Source organism: Pseudophryne corroboree, chromosome 9 (assembly GCF_028390025.1).
Source record: "Pseudophryne corroboree isolate aPseCor3 chromosome 9, aPseCor3.hap2, whole genome shotgun sequence".
Taxonomy (NCBI): Eukaryota; Metazoa; Chordata; class Amphibia; order Anura; family Myobatrachidae; genus Pseudophryne; species Pseudophryne corroboree.
In genome coordinates, this window is record NC_086452.1 from 120,709,144 (window position 1) to 120,732,942 (window position 23,799).

The window sequence follows — 23,799 nt, forward strand, 5'->3', positions numbered from 1 at the left end:
AGGAGGGGGCCCAGACAGAGCCTGCACATGGACCTATCCTCCTCTCTAGATATGCCCCTGAAAAGAGCCTTCCCCAAACTGTTGCCACAAATTTGGAAGCATACATAGCATTGTCCAAAATGTCTTGGTATGCTGTAGCATTAACATTGTCCTTCAATGGGGATAAGGGACCTAGCCCAAACTGGCCCGGCACTCCCACCTCTGATAGCGTCTGCCACAGGTGCCCTCAGTGTTTGGCGTTGCATAGAAACAAAAGAAAGCGGCACTCCAGTGTTCTGGTACAAATGGTGAAATATATTGGCAAACAGATGTAGATACCAACATTTTGAGGCTAACACAGCCTCTTCATCAAGGTGAACATGACAAAGAGGCTGTGTTTGCCTCGAAACATTGGTATCTACATCTGTTTGCCAATATATTTCACCATTTGTACCAGACCACTGGAGTGCCGCTTTCTTTTGTTTGAATATATATATATATATATATATATATTCAATGTGTACACATCAATTTCTATAGTACTATAAATATTCAGAATGCAATATCTAGCAGAATCTGCAATACTGTAAGTGTTAAATGTGTAATAAAAGCCTGTCAAAGTGAACCAATAAACATTTCGAAGTGCATGCAACTAACATTACAGTGAATACCTAAACTTAAATTCCACTAGATACTGGATGTGTTTCCAATTAATTAGTTCAGCTGAGCTCTTTACAGGTAGTTCTCACAAAGCAAGCACACACAGCGTAGCCCTGCCGGGCGATCTGCCACAGGGCCGGATTAACGCTCCGGGGGGCCTGGTTTACTTAAGTCAAGGCAAGGGGGCCCCCAGACATACATATATATTTCTATATATTTTGAATACATACACACACACACACAGCAAATGTATGCACAACACACACACAGCATACATACACATATATATATATATATATATATACAAACATACAACACAGTCACACGCAGCATTACCTACACATACACACAGCATACATACATATACACAACACACGTCTTACAGTCACACACAGCAAACATACCGTCACACACAGCATACATACACACAACATACACACAGCTTTCCTACAAACACACATAGCATGCATACATACACACACTCAACATACCTACACACTCACACCATACCTACAAACGGGTGGTCTTCAGTTTGCCGGCTGCCGGGCTCCCGACGACCAGCATACCGGTGCCGGAATTCCGACCGCCGGCATATCGACAGCTTTTCTCCCTCTTGGGGGGTCCACGACCCCCCTGGAGGGAGAATAGATAGCGTGGTGCGCAACACCGTTCCCGCAGTGTGACGAGCGCAGCTGTTGGTTTGTCGGCGATCAGGATTCCGGTGCCGGTATGCTGGACGCCGGGAGCCCGACCGCCGGCATAACATACTACAGGAGGAGATCCATGTGAGCCGAACTGCTGCTGCTGCACCTGGTGATAAGCAGCTCCCTTGGCTGTGTGTGACTTTGCAACAATGTTTTCAAAGCAGAGAGCTCTCTGTGAGGAGAGCAGTCACAGCCCAGTAGCTGCTTCAGTTATGCAAGGCTGTCTCCATCTCTGAAAAACTGATTTGGTCTTGGAAGGGGGGCCTCTGAGATTTGGGGGCCCAGGGTAACATACTCCCTGCCGCCCCCCCCCTTCCCCCCCTTAATCTGGTTCTGCTCTGCCGCCTCTTCTGCTCCAGAATGACATGGCTGCGTGTCTCAGCTGACAGCCGTGGACGTCAGTGGTGCAAGTAGGAAAAATGTCTTAGTGGTACTGCGTGTATGCGCAGATGGTGCACCAAAAATGGGTGTGGCCACATGCTACACAGGGTGTGGCCAATGAAAATGGGGGCGTGATATACATATTTGGGGGACCAGATACACATATGACCCCAATTGTGCAGTGCCAGATACACATATGACCCCAGTAGTGCTAGATACACGTATGCCCCCACTGTGCCAGATATGTCCCCACAGTGCCAGAGACACATATGCCCCCACATTGCCAGATATGCCCCCACAGTGCCAAATATGCTCCCACAGTGACAGACAGAAATATACCCCCACAATGCCAGATACAAATATTCCCCTACAGTGCCAGATATGTCCCCACAGTGCCAGATACACATATGCCCCTAGAGTGCCAGATATGCCCCCACAGTGCCAGATACAAATATGCCCCCACAGTGCCAGATACACATATGCCCCTAGAGTGCCAGATATGCCCCCACAGTGCCAGATACAAATATGCCCCCACAGTGCCAGATACAAATATGCCCCCACAGTGCCAGATATGCCTCCACAGTGCCAGGTACACACATTCCCCCCACAGTGCTGCTCACCGCTGCTTGCTGCTGCTGTGTGTGTGTCAGGGGAGGAGAGTGCAGTGTGTGCCTCTCCTTCCCCTCAATGCTCAGTCTGGCGCTGCATGATTCTCAAACCAGGCGCCAGTTCGTGAGCCAATCAAGGCTTGGGGTCAAGCAAGCAATCAGGAGCGTCGCTGCCAGTCCGTGAACTCTTATTGGCTCATGAACCGGCGGCTGGTTTGAGATCCTACATGCCGCAGCTGGACTGTGCAATGAGGGGCTCTGCAACCAAGTATCTAGGTCTAAGTAGCTGATCATGCTCCAGCAATCCTGTATAGCCGGTACTACTCCATATCCCAGAATCTGACCCTAAGTAGCTGATCATGCTCCAGCAATCCTGTATAGCCGGTACTACTCCACATCCCAGAATCTGACCCTAAGTAGCTGATCATGCTCCAGCAATCCTGTATAGCCGGTACTACTCCATATCCCAGAATCTGACCCTAAGTAGCTGGTCAGACTCGTAACCCAGCAATCCTGAATAGCTGGTACTGCTTCGCATCCCATAATCTGAGCCTAAGCAGCTGATCGCAATCCAGCAATCCTGCATAGCTGAGACTGCTCCACATCTCAGCATCTAAACTTTTGTGTTCCAGCAATCCGCCACATTCCGAAACCATGTAATCACTATAACACCTTATCTCTCTTCACTCTCCTATCCTGCATGAAGAGGAGTTATTAGGCTGCCTAATTTCCAACCCAGGCTCCCGCACTCCACTCCCGTGGCCACTTCTAGTACAAACCCATAAATTAATCCAAGCCTGACAGTGGTGCATTTATACAGGAGATAATGCTTTTCCTTTGTATCCAGTATTGGTTAGCAATACCATGTGACTCATTCCGAGTTGATCGTAGCTGTGCTAAATTTAGCACAGCGGCGATGCCTTTGCACTTCAAGAGTAGCTCCCGACCAGCACAGCTTTAGCGTGCTGGCCGGGAGCTACTCGTCGCTCCCCGGCCCGCAGTGGCTGCATGTGACGTAACGAAGCCGCCGTGGCCCGCCCCCCCCAACGGTCCAGCCACGTCTACGTTGTGTGGACCGCGCCCCTAAACGGTGGCTTAACGCCGCCGTCCAGCCCTCTCCTGCCCAGCGACCACCTCTGCCTCAGAGGCGATTGCTAGGCAACGACGGCATGCGCAGTTCCGACCCGATCACTTCGCTGCGATAAACTGCAGTGAGCGATCGGGGCGGAATGACCCCCATAGTTCCTTAGGACTATTTTACTCTGCAGTGATTGCTGTTTGAATTTCTTCACAAGAAACAGAAGTACTGTATCTATTTTCTTTATTTCTGGCTGCTCTTCTGTAATACACTGTAAAGGCCCGTACACACTGGCCGATATATCGGCCATTCTCTTGAACGGCCGATATATCGCGGGTCCGTCGGCTAGTGTGTACGGCCGATACGTCTGTGAACTCCGTCGTTCACAGACGTATCGCGTCAGCCCCACAGCACAGCCGACGGCCAATATATCTACCGATATATTGGTGCGTCACTGTGTGTGTACGGCAGTCGGCCGACTGCCTGTACACATGCTGCGGCGGCCGGCGGTGATTGACAGCTGAACTGGGCGGGCGTGTGTACACGCCCGCCCAGTTCATGATGTCAGTCCCCGACGGATCGGGCAGTGTGTATGCTCAACACACTGCCCGATCCGTCCATAGATATATCTGCCGATCAATTGATCGGCAGATATATCTTCCAGTGTGTACTCACCTTAAGGAACTACTGTAGCTACAAAGTATCTTTTTTATATCTGTATTCTAGCAGAATTCTATCTCCAGCAATAGCTAAGGACTCTTGAAATCTGTTTCATTGTCTGTCCTCCTTTATGTGTAGTAATCAGGGATATATAACAGCAGAAGAAGCTTTATTGGTCTTAGCTGAACCTGCAGATGATGTGGCCTCTATCTTCTTAACAAACTGGCCTAGCCTTTCTCCTGCCTGAGGTGATACAGCTCCTAGAAGAGCCACCGAGAGAGAGCAGGTAGTCTTTATCTAGGTCTGGCAGGGGCCCGTATCCGCTCTGCCCCCGTAACCTGCACTGCCACTTCGGGCAGGGAGAGAGGAAAGGCTGCAGCAGCCTTTCTCCCCAACTAGCACAAGCTGCTGTGAGCTGGCCTGGGAAGAGATGCTGCTGTTGAGGCAGAAAAAAAAGGGGACCACTATGTGGAGAGAAGCACTGGTATTCCGCAATTGTAATATTACCAAAAACGTTTAAAATGGCAATGCACCAATATACATGTAAAAACATCAACAATGTCATAAAGAAACACAGTATTAAAAACCATTAATAAAGCGCCCCTTCACACACACGGTTCACTGCCTACAAGGACGGCACGGCCCCAGCATGGCAGCCGGACTTTTCAGTGGATATTTCTGGCTGCAACCCAGCAGCCGGGCCAGGGCCGTGCTGTGTGAAAGGACCCTACACCATCCGGCTTTTTCCTGCCCGGCAAAAACCGCCGCATGTGAAACAGCCCTTACAGCTTTCTCACTGTGGGGTATTTTACAAATGCTGGCTTACAGTCTCTCCATTCCAGATAACGCGTTTCCCCGCCTATGTCCGAACTTGGAGCCCTGTGATCCCAGAATATTGGATTCCACACAGGAGTAAACACCTAAGAAACCTTCCAATGGAAAAGGCTACAATGTTAAGGTTACAGCACCAGTGGCCGGGAGGCTCAAGGATCCTGTGGACTCCATTGATGGGTAAAATGTATATTCGACCCTCTGTGCCTTATACTGTAATTAACGCTTGCTATAAAAACACTGCAGGCTTGCCAATTTTTGGAGTAGAGAGCCTTTCCTCATCTACTAACAAGTTTTTCAGCTGCTTCTAATGCTATAGCAAATTGCTCACTAAAATGTTCTTTTTGGGACTTTCTAACTTTACAGGCCGGCAGTTTTTTAATGCTGTGTTTCTTTATGACATTGTTGATGTATTTTACATGTATATTGGTGCTTTGCCATTTTAAATTTTTTATTTTGCAATATTAAAATTACTGAATACCAGTCCTTCTCTCCACATAGTGGTCCCTTTTTTTCTTCTTCTTCTTATTTTGTGGGTCGAGCATACCCACAGAGGAGCAGTAGGCATTTAGCAACAAATTGGCACTAGGTCAAATATTTATTTTTGCCTGACTGATACATTTTGAAGTTTTGCATGAAATATGGTGCTGCAGTCAGGTGGGATTAGTGTAGCACTTCTCTTTGGGGCTGGTCTGCATCCTATGAAGCCTGTCTCTATTAACCAACTATGGCTTCCAGCTGGAGTATGGTGTAAGGGTGTGAAGCTTGGATTACTAGGGCAGTACAGACCTCTCTAGATACTTGCACTGTGTTCCTGGAGCTGGTACAGTCTGTCAGTGAGGGTTCTTCCCTCTGGGCTGGTGCCTCTGGGGCTTCTTGGGAAGCAGGTAGAGAATGCTGCCCAGCTGCTCTGATTGTGTGTAATCCACAATCAGAGTGGCCAGGGAGAATATTTCTCTGCCTACCTCTCAGCCAACAGACTTATGGACAGAGCAAGCAGCCAAACACTCCATGTGAACTGCACACAATCAGAGGGGATCCGGTATGAAGATCGACAGTGTCTAGGTCGACAATGTTTAGGTCGACCACTATAGGTCGACAGTCACTAGGTTGACATGGATGGAAGGTCGACAGGGTTTCTAGGTCGACATGTGCTAGGTCGACAGGTCTAAAGGTCGACATGAGTTTTTCACATCTTTTTTCTTTTTTCGAATTTTTTTATACTTAACGATCCACGTGGACTACGATTGGAACTGTAAAGTGTGCCTAGCGGAGCGAAGGCACCATGGGCGAAGCATGGCGAGCGAAGCGAGCCATGTGAGGGGACGCGGTGCACTAATTTGGGATCCCGGTACTCTACGAAGAAAACGACAAAAAAAAAAAATCCTCATGTCGACCTTTAGACCTGTCGACCTAGCACATGTCGACCTAGAAACCCTGTCGACCTTCCATCCATGTCGACCTAGTGACTGTCGACCTATAGTGGTCGACCTAAACATTGTCGACCTAGACACTGTCGATTTGATGAACCACACCCCAATCAGAGCATCCAGACAAAATTCTATACATGCTTCCCAGGCTGCAGCCAGTCAATGGCAATCCACATGCTGATTGCTGGATGGCTGGAGAGTGCTGACAGCCATTCACTGTATGGAAGCATGTGGGAAGACCACAAGAGGGGTACGTTATGATATTTTACAAATTTGAGCGGGGGCTGGGGGGTTGCCCTATCTGGGGTCTGCTTTTAATGGGAGGGGGGGGGAGATGGGGCAGTGGGTATCTGATCATGGGGGCACCAGTGCATTGCTTTAAAAAAACCCTCTTCAGCTGTGAACAAGTTTGTAGTGGCTGACAATGGCACGCCAAGAAAATGGTAACATCACACGCCCCCCTGTTACCTAGCTCAAATGCTGGGTACTTCTCACTCACTTGCGAAAAAATCCTCTGGGCGTCTGCAATTGCTAGTCATTCACTGCACATGCGCTGAATGGCTTTGGCATATGCACAGTGGCAAAAAAAATGCTTCACTGCGCCCCTCAGTGACACTGTGAATCAGGCCCTCGGTTTGCTGTGTGTGTATGCAGGTGTGATACATTGGGGTTTTCAGAGTTGCAACCACTTTAGCATCTTTTGTGTTAGTTACATCTGCAACTTCATGCAGATACTAATGTTAGTCCTTTCCTGGTGTACAAGCATACAGGAATGTGCAAGGGCATGGATGACCACTTTTATCATCTTTAGAGGCAACCATTGGATGCACCATCAAAAACTTGCACCATCCCCCTGCTAGGAACAGAATCTCCATCAAATTATGGCCTCCAGTGTAAACGGTTTACCTGATTTAGCAATCAGTTCAGCGACACACCCACGCCATGCCCACAACACTCCTATAACACACCCATAAGATGGTACATACCCGTGGGTGTCTGAATAGGCCTCCTCCTGTACTGTGCGGTCCTCGTCTATGCAAAATGCAGAAGAGGCAGATAAATGGAGCAGGAACTTTAAATTATGTGCCATTGGCATCTGTGCATATGTTTTCAGTCCAGATGGCTGTGGTGCTGGGAGTGGTTGCACTTAAACTGAAGTCATTAGTCCGCCCAATGTAGTCTTGTGGATGCCTGTGGCCAGCAGCTGGCCCAAGGAGCTGAAAATGGGACCGGTCCAGGAGCACTTGGCACCTTGTCCCCTCCGCCCAACCGCAGCCCACCACTTCTTCAGTGTGCTCCTCTCTCTAGCTTCCACTTCCAGCAAGGAGGAGGCAGATAGGGGTAGCGCGCTCTTCACGCTGCCAGCACTGCTGCCTGTCTTACAGATTACAGGTGTAGCAGCAGCCGAAGTAACAGTGAACAGCAACAGGGTAGCAGAGCAGGGAGAGTATCTCTCCAGCACGGCACCTCCCTGCTCTGCAGCAAATGAGAGAATGATGCAGCTGGTTCTACTTTGTACCCTTGAACGGCACTATATTCTCCGGAGAAGGATTCAATTTATTGTTGAGATGGCTAATACTCAACATCAGCACTGCGATAAAGAGAATGTGGGTCATAGAATAAAGGCTAGGACAAGCTTTTTGGTCACTTATGGAAGCTTTTCAAGACGAGCAGTGGATGGCACACTTTTGCATGTCACGTGCAACATTTCACTAGGAGCTGGAAATCATCACCTCAGCACTTTGCTAAACAGACTAGCCATTGTGTTGTGGTGCAACCCCAGGAGAATACTGCACTATCTCCTTCTTGGTCTCCACGACATCTCGAACACTACTCTCCCTCCCTTCATTCTGTGTCTCTCAGCCTGCTCCTCTCCCCTTTTCATTCTGTGTCTCTCAGCCTGCCCCTCTACCCTTTTCATTCTGTGTCTCTCAGCCTGCCCATCCCCCGTTTTCATTCTGTGTCTCTCAGCCTGCCCCTCTCCCCTTTTCATTCTGTGTCTCTCAGTCTGCTCCTCTCCCCTTTTCATTCTGTGTCTCTCAGCCTGCTCCTCTCCCCTTTTCATTCTGTGTCTCTCAGCCTGCTCCTCTCCCTTTTTCATTCTGTGTCTCTCAGCCTGCCCCTCTCCCCCTTTCATTCTGTGTCTCTCAGCCTGCCCCTCTCCCCTTTTCATTCTGTGTCTCTCAGCCTGCCCCTCTCCCCTTTTCATTCTGTGTCTCTCACACTGAATATTTTATGAAAATGTACATATATAACTATTTAAGCAGGGCCGGACTGAGGCATGAAGGGCCCCCCACGGGAATGCAGTGGTAGGGGCCCATGTTTAGGGGTGTGGTCAGTCCCCAGGTGAGGTGTGGTCAGCCACCTCAGGGGCTTGGCTAACCATGAGAGAATACACGGTCTGGGCCTCTTGATAAATATATATAGTAAATACTGCTAGTGCATACATGATAATGTACCAGATAAATATTGGCAATGCACTGTAGTGAGAACACATAGTCCTGTTCAGTCTAAGGTAAAATATGTATAGTGTAGAATTCAAGTGCACAGTCTGGAACCTGGGCCTAATTCAGATCTGATTGCAGCAGCAAATTTGTTAGCTAATTGACCATGTTGCACTGCACAGAGAGAGTTAGATTTGGGTGGGGTGTGTTCAAACTGAAATCTAAATTGCAGTGTAATAATAAAGCAGCCAGTATTTACCCTGCACAGAAAAAATATAACCCACCCAAATCTAACTCTCTCTGCAAATGTTATATCTGCCCCACCTGCAGTGCACATCGGTGGTCATTCCGAGTTGTTTGCTCGGTAATTTTCTTTGCACTGCAGCGATTTTCCGCTAATTGCGCAATGTTCGCACTGCGACTGCGCCAAGTAAATTTGCTATGAAGATTGGTATTTTACTCACGGCATTACAAGGTTTTTTCTTCGTTCAGGAGATCGGAGTGTGATTGACAGGAAGTGGGTGTTTCTGGGCGGAAACTGGCCGTTTTATGGGAGTGTTTGAAAAAACGCTACAGTTTCTGGGAAAAACGCGGGAGTGGCTGAAGAAACGGAGGAGTGTCTGGCCGAACGCTGGGTGTGTTTGTGACGTCAAACCAGGAACGACAAGCACTGAACTGATCGCACTGGCAGAGTAAGTCTCGAGCTACTCAGAAACTGCACAGAGAAGTCTTTTCGCAATATTGCGAATCTTTCGTTCGCAATTTTACTAAGCTAAGATTCACTCCCAGTAGGCGGCGGCTTAGCGTGTGCACTGCTGCTAAAAGTAGCTTGCGAGCGAACAACTCGGAATGACCCCCATGGTTTTGGCCATTAGCTAACAAACTTGCTGCAGCGATCAGATCTGAATTACCCCTGATCCCTAGAGGAGGAAGCGGGCCCTTCAAGCAGAGGGGCCCACAGGGGTTTTCCCTTGTACCTCTGTATTTAAGTATTTTTCAGAGAATTAATTATACGCTGATTTACTATTATGGGGAATTTTCCTATCATTTTTTAATATAATTGTGATACAAATGTTGTTGTTTTTTGTCTTCACCTTCACTATATATTTTGAAATTTCACCTCTCTCTCTCCTATAATACAAACTCATAGAGTGGGTGCTATAACTACACCCTATTACACCCTTTTTTATTTACATTTTTTTCATCTTCCTAATCAGGACTTCGGGCCTAATTCAGGTTGGATCGCAATAATTGATCCAACCGTAAAAACTGCTAAGAGGATGTAGGCGCATGCACAGGGCCCATCCTGCGCATGCACCCACATTTTCTGTGGGCGCATGTTCGCGGGGTGGGGGATGGGGGGGCGGCAATGATTCATTTCCAAGGCGGTGAAGGAGCGTTGTGGGGGAGGCAACAGAGAAACGGTGGGCGTGACAGGGGCGTGATCAGGGCAGACGCATTTTCAGCATGATCGGGGGGAGGCGGCAGTTTAGCATGCTGGGCGGCCTTGCCCTGCGATGGGCGGCCCCCAGCATACGATCCGCAAGATTGCAAATTCTGCTACTTAGCAGAATTTGCAATTCTTACTGAATCAGGTCCTTTATCCTCTTTATATTTAGATGTGTGTATTATTTATTGGGTTTAACCTTTTAATGTATACCTCAGCGGCTCTCAAACTGTGTGCCCTGGCACCCTGGGGTGCCGCAGGGCACTTGCGGTGATGCCTCAGGTTGGTGGGCCAGGACCAATTCAAGCTTTTTATTGTCAATGTAATAAGCATGGCTGCCAATCATAAAATATGTGGACAAACAGAAGCAAATCTTGTCCCTCACCACATAATTGAACCTAAGGATGACATATAAACATAATTTACATAATTTAATATTTTTTTACTAAATTTCTCAGTAAGAAACCGTTGGCCTAGGGGTGCCATGAAATGTTTTTTTGATACTCTAGGGCACCGTGATTCCAAAAAGTTTGGGAACCATTGGTATACCTATTAAAAGTTTGATCTTTAGACTACCAAATGTGTCCCTTTAGGGAGTCTCTCCCTTTATAAGGGTTCGGTATGATTTGGGTGGGTTATAGTGTTTCTGTGCATGGTAAATACCGGCTGCTTAATTTCTACACTGCAATTTAGATTTTAGTTTGAACACACCCCACCCAAATCTAAATCTCTCTGCACAAGTTATATCAGCCCCACCTGCGGTGCAACATGGTTTTGCAAAATTGCTTGCTTTTTTGGTTTGCTAACAACTCTGAATAACCCCCTAAGCCTTGAAAAGTGATAGAGTGGAGAGAGATAAAGTACCAACCAATCAGCTCCTAACTGCCATGTTACAGGCTGCGTTTGAAAAATGACAGTAGCTGGTTGGTCGGTAGTTGATCACTCTCTCACTTTTTAAGGCTTAGTACATCTGGCCCTTATACTGCAAAGAAAGCAAGCAGAGTCTGTGCTTCCCCTCTTTCTCCAAATAAAAACCCAGCTACTCTCAAGTTTCTCCAACTGTTAAAAATCCATTTCATAATTCTATATAATGTGGTGAAGAAATGCTGAGATGTAATATCAAACTGAAGAGCGTAAATAAAACAATGTGTATGCAATATGTACTGCATGGTATTTATTAAGTAAATGAAAAAGTATATGGTATTTGAAATGTATTTTGTCAGAAAGAAAAATGTCATAATACGTTACATTTCCCCTTTTTTCATGACATTTATTTGGCAAACTCAGATTTGATCTCTCAAGCTTACTATGGTGAAATAGAAAAGATTTTAATAGACTTTGAAAACAATGGCATTCATTTATTGAGTTACCTAATAATATACTGTATTATAAAATATTTATTTGACTGTAAAACAAGTGAGTTCTAGGACAGAACACTATTGAGCACAAGGGGGTAAATTTACTAAGATGGGAGTTCTATTTAAGATGAGATGTTGCCCATAGCAACCAATCAGATTCTACTTATTTATCTAGCACCTTCTAGAAGATAATACCTGGAATCTGATTGGTTGCTATGGGCAACATCCCATCTTAAATAGAACTCCCATCTTAGTAAATTTACCACATAGTATGATTTCAATTAATGACTTTAAGCTGCACTACCACCTAGGGTGCTGAATGGTGGTCATTACCAGATGACCCAATGGAAAGCTGCAATGTCCTCCTACTTACATCCCCTCAAAAAAAAATCACACTGCCCCTGTTTTCGGCCAGGACTGACAGCCTTTTCCACTGAGTAGCCACTTGGGATTCAAGGATGACCCAATGGAAAGTCACAATGTCCTCCCACTTACTGTACATCCCCTCAAAAAAAATCACACAACCCCTGTTTTCGGCCTGGACTGGCAGCCTAATCCACAGAGCAGCCACTTGGGATTCAAGGATGGCCCAATGGAAAGCCACAATGTCCTCCCACTTAAACCCTCTCATTAAAAAAATCACACAACCCCTGTTTTCGGCCGGGACTGGCAGCCTAATCCACAGAGAAGCCACTAGGGATTCAAGGATCGTACAGGACTGTGATTCTAGCCCATACAGCACTCACTTGGGCTCAAGAGAGGAGGCGGGGCTGGGAGTTTTACCCAAAGCTCAGCCACTTTTGCTCCATGGAAAGGACAGGACTGTGAGTCTAGTCCATAGAGCAGTCACTTGTGCTCCGGGGAGGCGGCAGGACTGTGAGCCTAACCCAAAGATCAGCCACTTGGGCTCCACTTGGGCTCCATGGAGGAACTGGAGTGTAAGCATAACCAACATAACAGCCACTTGGCTTCCAGGGAAGGGGCAGGACTTTGAGCCACAGTACAGCCATAACCCACAGTACAGCCTCTGGGCTCCTAGCTAGTAGTGCAGGTTTTGCCTACACAATGTATTGTATTATTAATTTAGTGGGCTAAACCAAACACTGATAAAAAGAGACATTTTCCTGCCTCAGTGTTGCTTTATGCATAGCCTGTCTTAGATTACTGGTACACAGCACCATATGCCTACTACTTTTTTGTGCTGAATGAAGTGTTCCAATGATGTTCCCATTTCCTACTAAATTTAAAGATCATATTGTCATGAATATCAATTAAAATCACAATCTTTTGGCTGTTTCTCAAAGCCTGTATCACCGAATGTGCAGACCATTATGGTGACTGCAGTAGTTCCCATTTGAAGTTTCTATATAACAATATATGTAATATTAGTACTTTATACAATAATTCAGATTTAAAATCACATAATTTTTCCCAGGACAAAATAAAACTTTTCCAAGCTAGAAATACAAAGTATTAGTTCAAACAAATTTGATAATTCCAAATGCCAAAGATTCTTCCTTCACAAAATACTTCTTAACCTTCCAGCTGGAAAAGTACTGTAGTCTCTTTTACAATATACATGGTGCTGTAGACATATTTATACCATGTCTACAGGTCCCAATTATGCTAATAGTCCCAAAAAGTTCATGAAATTCCCACGGAATAGGGCTGTTATGGGTACTCAGGAGCGGAATAATGTCACTGGCAAGGTTAGAACACCGAGAGCTGTGATGGTTACTTTGCAGTTCATACCTGGGTACTGAGAGCCTGTAGCCCCCTAGAAAGACTGGGAGTACCCCCCATCACAAGAAGCGGTCCAGCCTCTGCATAGTGAATTGGAGTGTATGAATCTCTCTCTCTTCCATTGCACATGGTATCTGCCGTCCGTATGATGTAGGGAGAACCATATGGGGAGTAAGCTGGTGCCACATATGGAGGATGTACTCCATCGAGATGCGCCGAGGAACAGTCATGGCAGGGAAAGTGTGAGTGGCCACGATGACACTGGTCCTCCTCTTCCTCCCCACGCAGCTCGTCCTTTTTACAGCAGTAATACTGTAGAAAATATAAGGAACACATTTAGTAAGCTGTCAATGCACTTGTTGCCACTACCTCAGAGGTACCCAAATGCGGTACTCAAGGCGCCAACAGTCCAGGATTTAGGTATATCCATGGCTCAGCACAGATGGTTAAATTAAATTGACTGAGGTGCTAATTAAGTCACCTGTGGCCAAGCATGGATACATTTAAAACCTGGACCGTTGGGGTGCCTTGATGACCACGTTTGGGAACCTCTGCACTACCATAGGCTTATATGAGATAATATATGCATTTAGTGATGAAGATTTGCTATACTATATATAAAGTGATTGGAGCTCAATATCAAGCTTGTCAGTACAAAAAAACAAAAAACATTAATATTTGTTATTCTTCAACCATTCACCAGCAATTTGGCTCTGAACTGGTCTCCCTGAATCCTTCTTATCTACCGCATTGCCCCTGATAGTGTGTATTGTGAAGCAGGTTCGTTTCCATAAGTAAATAGGACTGTTTGCTTTGTCTTAATATCTCACCTGTAGTCTGCAGTAGCATAGCACTCCAATAATGCACAGAAGTATCACAGTTGCTAGGATTCCTCCTGTGATTACTACAGTTCCAGCTGTCATCCGAACAATCCCCCATCAAACCTATAGAACAACAAATCAAAACAATGAAACTACCTTGATGGCTAACAATGCCCACATTTGGCTGATAAATTTTGTTGAAAAAAACAAAACAATAAAAGTTACAATAGTCTTTACTGCTAAAAGGCTGCTACTGTCAGTCTATGAACTCTTATGCTAGGAATTACATTGATTTTAATGCTAACTTTCTGAACTACAGTAAGTGAAAAAAGTTAGAATGCCATTTATGAAGCTGTTCTTTGCATTATATAGTAAGGGGAGAGAGCATGGCACTACCAAAATGAATACTGCCTACCCCTGTTACAGTTCCCAAATGAAAGAGTAACTGGCCCTACACACTGGCCGACATCACGTCACATCACATATGAACGATCTCGTTCATTATTGAACGAGATAACGTTCATATCTTTGAGTGTGGAGGCACCAGCGATGAACGATGCGCGGCCCCACGCTCGTTCGTCGCTGGTGCCCTGTCGGCTGTGCATGCAGGCCAATATGGACGATCTCGTCCATATTTGCCTGCACGTCTACGGAGCCGGGTGACGGGGGGAGTGAAGAAACTTCACTCCCCCCATCACTGCCCCCCCCGCCGCCGGGTCGCCCGTCGGCCGTATTGGCGGTCGGGCAGCTCGGCGGCACATCGCCGAGTGTGTAGGGCGTATAAGACTATGATAGCAAAGTAATGACCTCAGAAGCAATCAGAGGCATAATTCAGAGCATGCATCAAAAATAATTGCTATGGTGGAAGTGCATCCTAGGGTACTTAGTGATGCACAGAAATAGGAGAGGAGAGTGCTCTAATATTTGGGGTACAATGAGGTTATGAGAAAATATTAAAATCTATCTTTTAATGCTCAGTATATAATGCAATTAACTACTTGAACCCAAAGCTCATTCAAGGTTACAGAAAGGCAACATACTATATGGTCATATAAATACATCTCACACAATGAAACAACGGAATTTCTATATCTTTTGATACATACTATAGGATTGAATTCTGGACTCAGATGCAGAGATACTGTAGTCCAACTTACTGTAGCATTTCTTCTCTCTGTATTCACTTTATATGTCGCCACCTGGTGGACACACTTTATACTATATTATGTGCCAGCACATGCTTTATACTGTATTATATGTAGCTAATCTGGACCCTTTTTCTTTATCATTCAAGGTTCATACACAGTACCTTGGTTTTTTCATTTATTCTAGTTTTATATTTTGTTGTTTGCTATATATTAGATTCAATTAAAAGTTATAATTTACCATTTTCTCACAACTTCAGTGTCCACCAAACAAGGGCATAGCTACCAAAGGTGGAGTGCAGCTGCTATGGGGACCAGAGTTGAGATGGACCCACACTCACTGCCAAAGTTGCATGTGTTATATACATTTTTCAACATTGAGTGATACATAGGGGTCCTTACAAACTTTTGCTTTGGGGGTCTGCAAAATATCTTAGCATACCCTGGGCCTGCTCATTGTAATGTGGTATAAAATGAACTGGAGGCATTGTAATGTGCCAAATATGAAGTGGTATCACAATTTTGTGGTATAATAGGAACTGGGGGCAGGCCCGCAATCAGGGGGGTGCTGCGGGCACAGCTGTCCCGGGCCCTGCCTCTCTAACAGAGAGGAGAGGGCCTGAGCCGCTCATGGCACCGTCCTGCTGCTGCAATGCTCTGCCCACTTTTCATGACCGAGTTCTAGCACTGTCACTTGAGGGGGAAAGTATGCTGCAAGCTTCTATTGTAAACGTCCCTCCAAAAATGCCGCCGCCTCAGAGGAGACAGTTATTAAAGATACTAGAGGAGGCTCCTCTATTATCTTTAATAACTGTCTCCTCTGAGGTGGCGGACATTTTGGCAGGGACTTTTCAATAGAAGCTTGCAGCATACTTTCCCCCTCCTGTGACAGTGCCAGATCTCGATCATGAAAAGGGGGCAGAGATACACGAAATGGAGGGGGCGGAGCTACACGGAACTAGGCTGCTATCACATCTGTTACAGCTCCGGCCAGCCTGTGATAGGTAAGTTGAGGGAGAGTGAGTGGGAGAGAGAAAGTGTGTGTGTGTGTGTGTGTGTGTGTGTGTGTGTGTGTGTGTATGTGTATATATATATATATATATGTATATATATAATATATATAATATATATATATTATATTACTTTATAAAAAGAATAGAATTTCTGATGGCAGCCTTGACTTGGGACACTGTAGGGTGACATAATTTGAACTAGGGACACTAAGGGCCAGATGTAGGCCCTCATTCCGAGTTGTTCGCTCGCTAGCTGCTTTTAGCAGCATTGCACACGCTAGACCGCCGTCCTCTGGGAGTGTATCTTAGCTTAGCAGAATAGCGAACGAAAGATTAGCAGTTCTGCTATTAAATATTTTCCTGCAGTTTCTGAGTAGCTCCAGACCTACTCACAGATTGCGATCACCTCAGTCCGTTTAGTTCCTGGTTTGACGTCACAAACAAGCCCTGCTTTCGGCCAGCCACTCCCCCCTTTCCCCAGGCACGCCTGCGTTTTAGCCTGACACGCCTGCGTTTTTAGCACACTCCCTTAAAACGACCAGTTACCGCCCAGAAACACCCACTTCCTGTCAATCACTCACCGATCAGCAGAGCGACAGAAAAGCGTCGCTCGGACCTGTGTAAAATTGCATAGTTTTGTGTGAAAATACTTAGCGCGTGCGCCCTGTGGCCCATACGCATGCGCAGAATCGCCCATTTTTAGCCTGATCGCTATTCTGCTAAAAACGGCAGCGAGCGAACAACCGTAATGCGGTACAAGCTTTTAGGCACATTCCAACATGCACCTTCTTGCACTTTGAGAAGGTACGAGTTGGTGCCAAAACTTGCAAATGTAATGCAGTGTGATTTTTTAGTAAAAAACTCTATCTGCATGCGAGGTCTGGCAAAATCTCACACAGTGGGGGTTATTCCAAGTTGATCGCAGCAGGATTTTTGATAGCAATTGGGCAAAACCATGTGCACTGCAGGGGAGGCAGATATAACATGTGCAGAGAGAGTTAGATTTGGGTGGGGTGTGTTCAATCTGCAATCTAATTTGCAGTATAAAAATAAAGCAGCCAGTATTTACCCTGCACAGAAACAAAATAACCCACCCAAATCTAACTCTTTCTGCACATGTTATATCTGCCTCCCCTGCAGTGCACATGGTTTTGCCCAATTGCTATCAAAAATCCTGCTGCGATCAACTTGGAATTACCCCCAATGTAATCTGAGTAGTCTAGTAGCACCCATTGTAGTCTATCCACAGTCCATGGATGGCAGGGACAGGCCTGGGCATCATCCCTTGCACTTGGGTGCCTGAACGATGGGGGAGGGGGGGGGGGGCTTTATTGGGGTGACTAGTTGGTGGGATAATGCCATGGCTGCATGGACTTATATAAATGTGTCCCCCGGCTGTGGCATTATCTCAACTAGTGGAGCATGGTGCTGGTTTCAAATACGGGGAACCCCTAAGTCCTTTTTTCCCTGCATTTTTGGAACCAGGACCAGTCCAAGAGCCCCATGCTGGATGTTAAAATACGAGGGACACCTGCACAATTTTTTTCCTGTATTTTAGTAACCAGGTCCGGCTCAAAGAGACCGGGGCTGGTTAGGCTTTGGGGGGCGGTGTGACCTGCACGTCTTTTTTTTTTTCTAATTTTTTTTTTAACTGTTTCAGTACTTTACAGACAGAAGCATGCATCTCACTGATCTGTTCATGCTTCTGTCAAACTCTACAGCCAGAAGTGGGAAGTGGTTCAGATACCACCGCACGGGATCCCGGCGATCACAATGCTGACGCCAGAATCCGGCACAGCGGTACAATGCTGGTGTCGGAATACTGGTGAGGTAGGTGATTCTCCCATCCCCCATAGAGGGAGGACATAACTTGTGGCGAGCACAGCGAGCCGCCGCGCCCGCAAGGGGCTTACTAGCGCTTGCCCCTCTGCCGGCATACTGGTGGCCAGGATGCCACTGTCTTTATACTGACGGCCGGCATCCCGGCTATCGGTAATTTATAACGAACCCCCAGAAGCTGGTCTATTTTTACAACAGATTTTGGTAATGTTTTAGGTGCGAGTTGTAAACTCGCATCCTATTACATTGCCTGAGTTGTATGTTTGCAATGGCAAAACATCTGAATGCGAGTTTTGCCATTGCGAGTTTTGGGATTGCAGGAAACATGCGAGTTTGAATGTTCCTCCCACACCCCATTACATTTGCGAGATGGTCAAAACGTGCGAGTTTAGCGCTAAACTTGCACTTTTGGCCAAATCGCATCCCATTACATTTGGCCGGTTCCGGTATGAATGGTCGACCATGTTATGGTCGACAGTCATTAGGTCGACCACTATTGGTCGACATTGACATGGTCGACATGGACACATGGTCGACACATGAAAATGGTCGACACGTGAAAGGTCGACATATGAAAAGGTCGACATGAGTTTTTTTACTTTTTTGGTGTCGTTTTTTGCGTAAATTGACTGGGAACCCCAATTAGTGCACCGCGTCCCCTCGCATGGCTCGCTTCACTCGCCATGCTTCGGGCATGGTGCCTTCGCTCCGCTACCGCTTCGCTCGGCACACTTTACCGTTCCAATCGTAGTCCATGTGGATCGTAAAGTATGGAAAAGTTCCCCAAAAGAAAAAAAAGTTAAAAAACTAATGTCGACCTTTTCATGTCGACCTTTCATGTGTCGACCATTTTCATGTGTCGACCATGTGTCCATGTCGACCATGTCAATGTCGACCAGTAGTGGTCGACCTAATGACTGTCGACCATAACATGGTCGACCATGTGAACGGATACCCATTTGGCCCTATATGTTATAATGTGAATTGGGATTACTTTGCTGCATAATGTGTACTGGAAGCCTTACAATGTGACATACAGTAACATGAAATATGGCACAACTATGGTTTAGACAATTAACTAGGGCACTATTATGGGGCATAAAATGAACAACTGCTGTGGAGAGGTGTCTCTCTAAAACATTGGGACAGAGGCCCCTTCAATATGATGCTATAGGGTTCATCAGGCTTGATGACAATGCTGTAGGCATTGAAACGTCGCTGTTTATATACTGCCTCCGTGTGGTTTTCCCAAGTCGCCTATGAGTGCTGCACCTTCTGTTCTACATACCATATACCAGTGCGGGCACCCAGCGCAATACTTTATGCTGCTGATGGGAGAGCCGGTACTACTGAAGTTATATATATATGTAGCTCCCCTCGGCAGGTCACTGCTGCTGAGTGCCTGCCCCGCAGCTCCCCTCGGCAGGTCACTGCTGCTGAGTACTGTCCTGCAGATCCCCTCGGCTGCCTGGCTGCCTTCCGCTGCCTGTATCTCCTATGCTGTGCAAAGCATAGAGAGCTGCCGGCAACTCCGATCTTGGCGGCAGCGGTCACTGTAAAGAAACGGAGACAGAGCTGTCTCCGTCTCAAAAAACAAAACAAAAAACACTTGGCCCATCAGGGGGGGTTTCTGAGTACACGGAAACCTCCCCTGAGTGCACCACAGCAAGGTGACAGGTCATTTACAATGAGACCACAGTCATTTCCTCAGCTGTAAAAGGAGAACTGTGGCAGGCATCCAGCACAACACAGAATCTTCCCCTCTGGCTCTGCACAACAGCGCTGTCACTACTCACTATCGATGTGACGGCGGCTGCTGATGGGGTCCGGCTAGGCTGGAATTTCCCTACTGCCGGCATCCCAGACCATTTTACTCCCCCTCCCCTATTCTTTTTTGAGCCATATCGTTCTGATTGCCCATACACACACTGCTGCGCGGCGCCTGCTGCTTTCCCACCCACCTGCAGAGTGACAGCCGCATCGCCCTTTATGCACGCCCACACACACTGTCGCGGTCTCTCGGAGGGCTCCTCTGTCAGGCTCTGTGTCGCGGTCGGATGTCACATCCGTGACCAGAGCACATCAGAGAGCAGTAAGCACCCAAGGAGCAAGCGCCTGTGATGCTGACAGGCACTGCGTTCGGCGGTGACTCCTCTCTATTACAGCAGATGGGTACGGACGGAACGGCAGACAACGGAGGAGGTGCCCCATTCATGGCTGGAGCCCGGCGGCAATTGACTACGTTATCTCCAGTAGTTCCACCACTGCTGGGCTCCTCTATATCCAGAAGAAGAACAGGGCATTAGGTCGCATGGGAGAGCCCCCCTGCCTGTGGTCACATCCCATGATTTGGGAGCTATTCCAGGCTATGGCACTCCGGGCAGCTGCCATGTCAGCACGCCTCTTGAGCCATCACTGGATATCGGGGGTAATTCCAAGTTGATCGCAGCAGGAAATTTTTTAGCAATTGGGCAAAACCATGTGCACTGCATGGGGGGGGGGGGGGGGATCAGATATAACATTTGCAGAGAGAGTTAGATTTGGGTGGGTTATTTTGTTTCTGTGCAGGGTAAATACTGGCTGCTTTATTTTTACACTGCAATTTAGATTGCAGATTGAACTCACAACACCCAAATCTATCTCTCTCTGCACATGTTATATCTGCCCCCCCTGCAGTGCACATGGTTTTGCCCAACTGCTAAAAAATTTCCTGCTGCGATCAACTTGGAATTACCCCCATCAAGCAGTGATTCTTACAGAGTAAATCTCCCTAGAGTTATATGACAGTTGGTGAACTCTCCCTGTGCACCTGCTAGGTGACCTAGAACATGTGATCTGCTGGGTGGTCTGGAAACTGTGACAGTTATGTGCAACCATCCACCAAGCAGGGATTTTTCAAAATTCGACTCCTAAGGGGATGAAAAGGGATAAAATGTTCCTACATGTAAAGATTTGCCTGGTTGAAACCGTGCACATCAGATACTTTCTATTAAACTTGAGGTTTCTTTTCTTTTCAGGAGACCGCATGATTATATAATTATTTATATTCTTCTTATTTATTTATTTTTGTGTTGTTTTTATTTTCTAGGATTAAGATGGTCTATTACTGTATGATATGTTTGGTGATTAAAAAGTCTGGTCTTTTCTATGGTTAGTGTACTGTATGTTTTTCTTTAAGATAAGTTTAAGCTAGAGATGAGCGGGTTCGGTTCCTCGGAATCCGAACCCGCCCGAACTTCAGGTTTTTTTACACGGGGCCGAGCGACTCGGATCTTCCCGCCTTGCTCGGTTAACCCGAGCGCGCCCGAACGTCATCATCCCGCTGTCGGATTCTCGCGAGGCTCGTATTCTATCGCGAGACTCGGATTCTATATAAGGAGCCGCGCGTCGCCGCCATTTTCACACGTGCATTGAGATTGATAGGGAGAGGACGTGCCTGGCGTCCTCTCCGTTTAGACTAGAGTACTAGAGAGAGACACAAATTTTGGGGAGCATATTATTAGGAGGAGTACTACTTGCTGCTGATAGTGTGACCAGTGACCACCAGTTTAATTAATCCGTTCTCTGCCTGATAAAAAACGATACACAGTGTGACACAGTCACATACCATATCTGTGCTCAGCCCAGTGTTCTGCATCATATGTAATACTGTATATCATTATCTGACTGTGCTGAGTGCTCACTGCTCACACAGCTTAATTGTGGGGGAGACTGGGGAGCAGTTATAGCAGGAGTACATATTTTAAGTACAGTGCACACTTTTGCTGCCAGAGTGCCACTGCCAGTGTGACTGACCAGTGACCACTGACCACCAGTATTGTGATTGTCTGCTGACCACCAGTATATTGTGATTGTCTGCCTGAAAAAGTTAAACACTCGTCGTGTGGTGTTTTTATAAACGCATTCTGCAGACAGTGTCCAGCAGGTCCGTCATTACATAATATATACCTGTCCGGCTGCAGTACTAGTGTGATATATATATATATTTTAATTTTATCTCATTATCATCCAGTCTATATTAGCAGCAGACACAGTACGGTAGTCCACGGCTGTAGCTACCTCTGTGTCGGCAGTCGCTCGTCCATCCATAATTGTATACCACCTACCCGTGTTTTTTTTTTCTTTCTATCTTCTTGATACTAGTAGCTTACTTTAGGAGTCTGCAGTGCTTAGTCTGACAGACAGTGTCCAGCAGGTCCGTCATTACATAATATATACCTGTCCGGCTGCAGTACTAGTGTGATATATATATATATTTTAATTTTATCTCATTATCATCCAGTCTATATTAGCAGCAGACACAGTACGGTAGTCCACGGCTGTAGCTACCTCTGTGTCGGCAGTCGCTCGTCCATCCATAATTGTATACCACCTACCCGTGGTTTTTTTTTTCTATCTTCTTGATACTAGTAGCTTACTTTAGGAGTCTGCAGTGCTGACAGACAGTGTCCAGCAGGTCCGTCATTACATAATATATACCTGTCCGGCTGCAGTACTAGTGTGATATATATATATATTTTAATTTTATCTCATTATCATCCAGTCTATATTAGCAGCAGACACAGTACGGTAGTCCACGGCTGTAGCTACCTCTGTGTCGGCAGTCGCTCGTCCATCCATAATTGTATACCACCTACCCGTGTTTTTTTTAATTTTTCTATCTTCTTGATACTAGTAGCTTACTTTAGGAGTCTGCAGTGCTGAGTCTGACAGACAGTGTCCAGCAGGTCCGTCATTACATAATATATACCTGTCCGGCTGCAGTACTAGTGTGATATATATATATATATATTTTAATTTTATCTCATTATCATCCAGTCTATATTAGCAGCAGACACAGTACGGTAGTCCACGGCTGTAGCTACCTCTGTGTCGGCAGTCGCTCGTCATCCATAAGTATACTAGTATCCATCCATCTCCATTGTTTACCTGAGGTGCCTTTTAGTTGTGCCTATTAAAATATGGAGAACAAAAATGTTGAGGTTCCAAAAATAGGGAAAGATCAAGATCCACTTCCACCTCGTGCTGAAGCTGCTGCCACTAGTCATGGCCGAGACGATGAAATGCCAGCAACGTCGTCTACCAAGGCCGATGCCCAATGTCATAGTACAGAGCATGTAAAATCCAAAACACCAAATATCAGTAAAAAAAGGACTCAAAAATCTAAAATAAAATTGTCGGAGGAGAAGCGTAAACTTGCCAATATGCCATTTACCACACGGAGTGGCAAGGAACGGCTGAGGCCCTGGCCTATGTTCATGGCTAGTGGTTCAGCTTCAGAGATTAATTGCTTCTCTTTTGGTGGGGGTCCAAACCAACCCGTCATTTCAGTCACAGTCGTGTGGCAGACCCTGTCACTGAAATGATGGGTTGGTTAAAGTGTGCATGTCCTGTTTATACAACATAAGGGTGGGTGGGAGGGCCCAAGGACAATTCCATCTTGCACCTCTTTTTTCTTTCATTTTTCTTTGCGTCATGTGCTGTTTGGGGAGTATTTTTTTGAAGGGCCATCCTGCGTGACACTGCAGTGCCACTCCTAGATGGGCCAGGTGTTTGTGTCGGCCACTAGGGTCGCTTATCTTACTCACACAGCTACCTCATTGCGCCTCTTTTTTTCTTTGCGTCATGTGCTGTTTGGGGAGTGTTTTTTGGAAGGGC

General features: G+C 46.3%; 1 long non-coding RNA gene across 1 annotated transcript in view; it reads right to left on the bottom strand.

The window, feature by feature from the left end:
* Positions 1 to 11,471: 11,471 nt before the first annotated feature.
* Positions 11,472 to 23,799, bottom strand: part of LOC134956765 (uncharacterized) — a 60,783-nt gene continuing 48,455 nt past the window's right edge. The window contains exons 3-4 of the long non-coding RNA XR_010186159.1: positions 14,154 to 14,267; positions 11,472 to 13,635 (exon numbers count right to left, since the gene is read on the bottom strand). This is a non-coding gene — a long non-coding RNA (uncharacterized LOC134956765). The remainder of the gene's footprint in view (positions 13,636 to 14,153; positions 14,268 to 23,799) is intronic.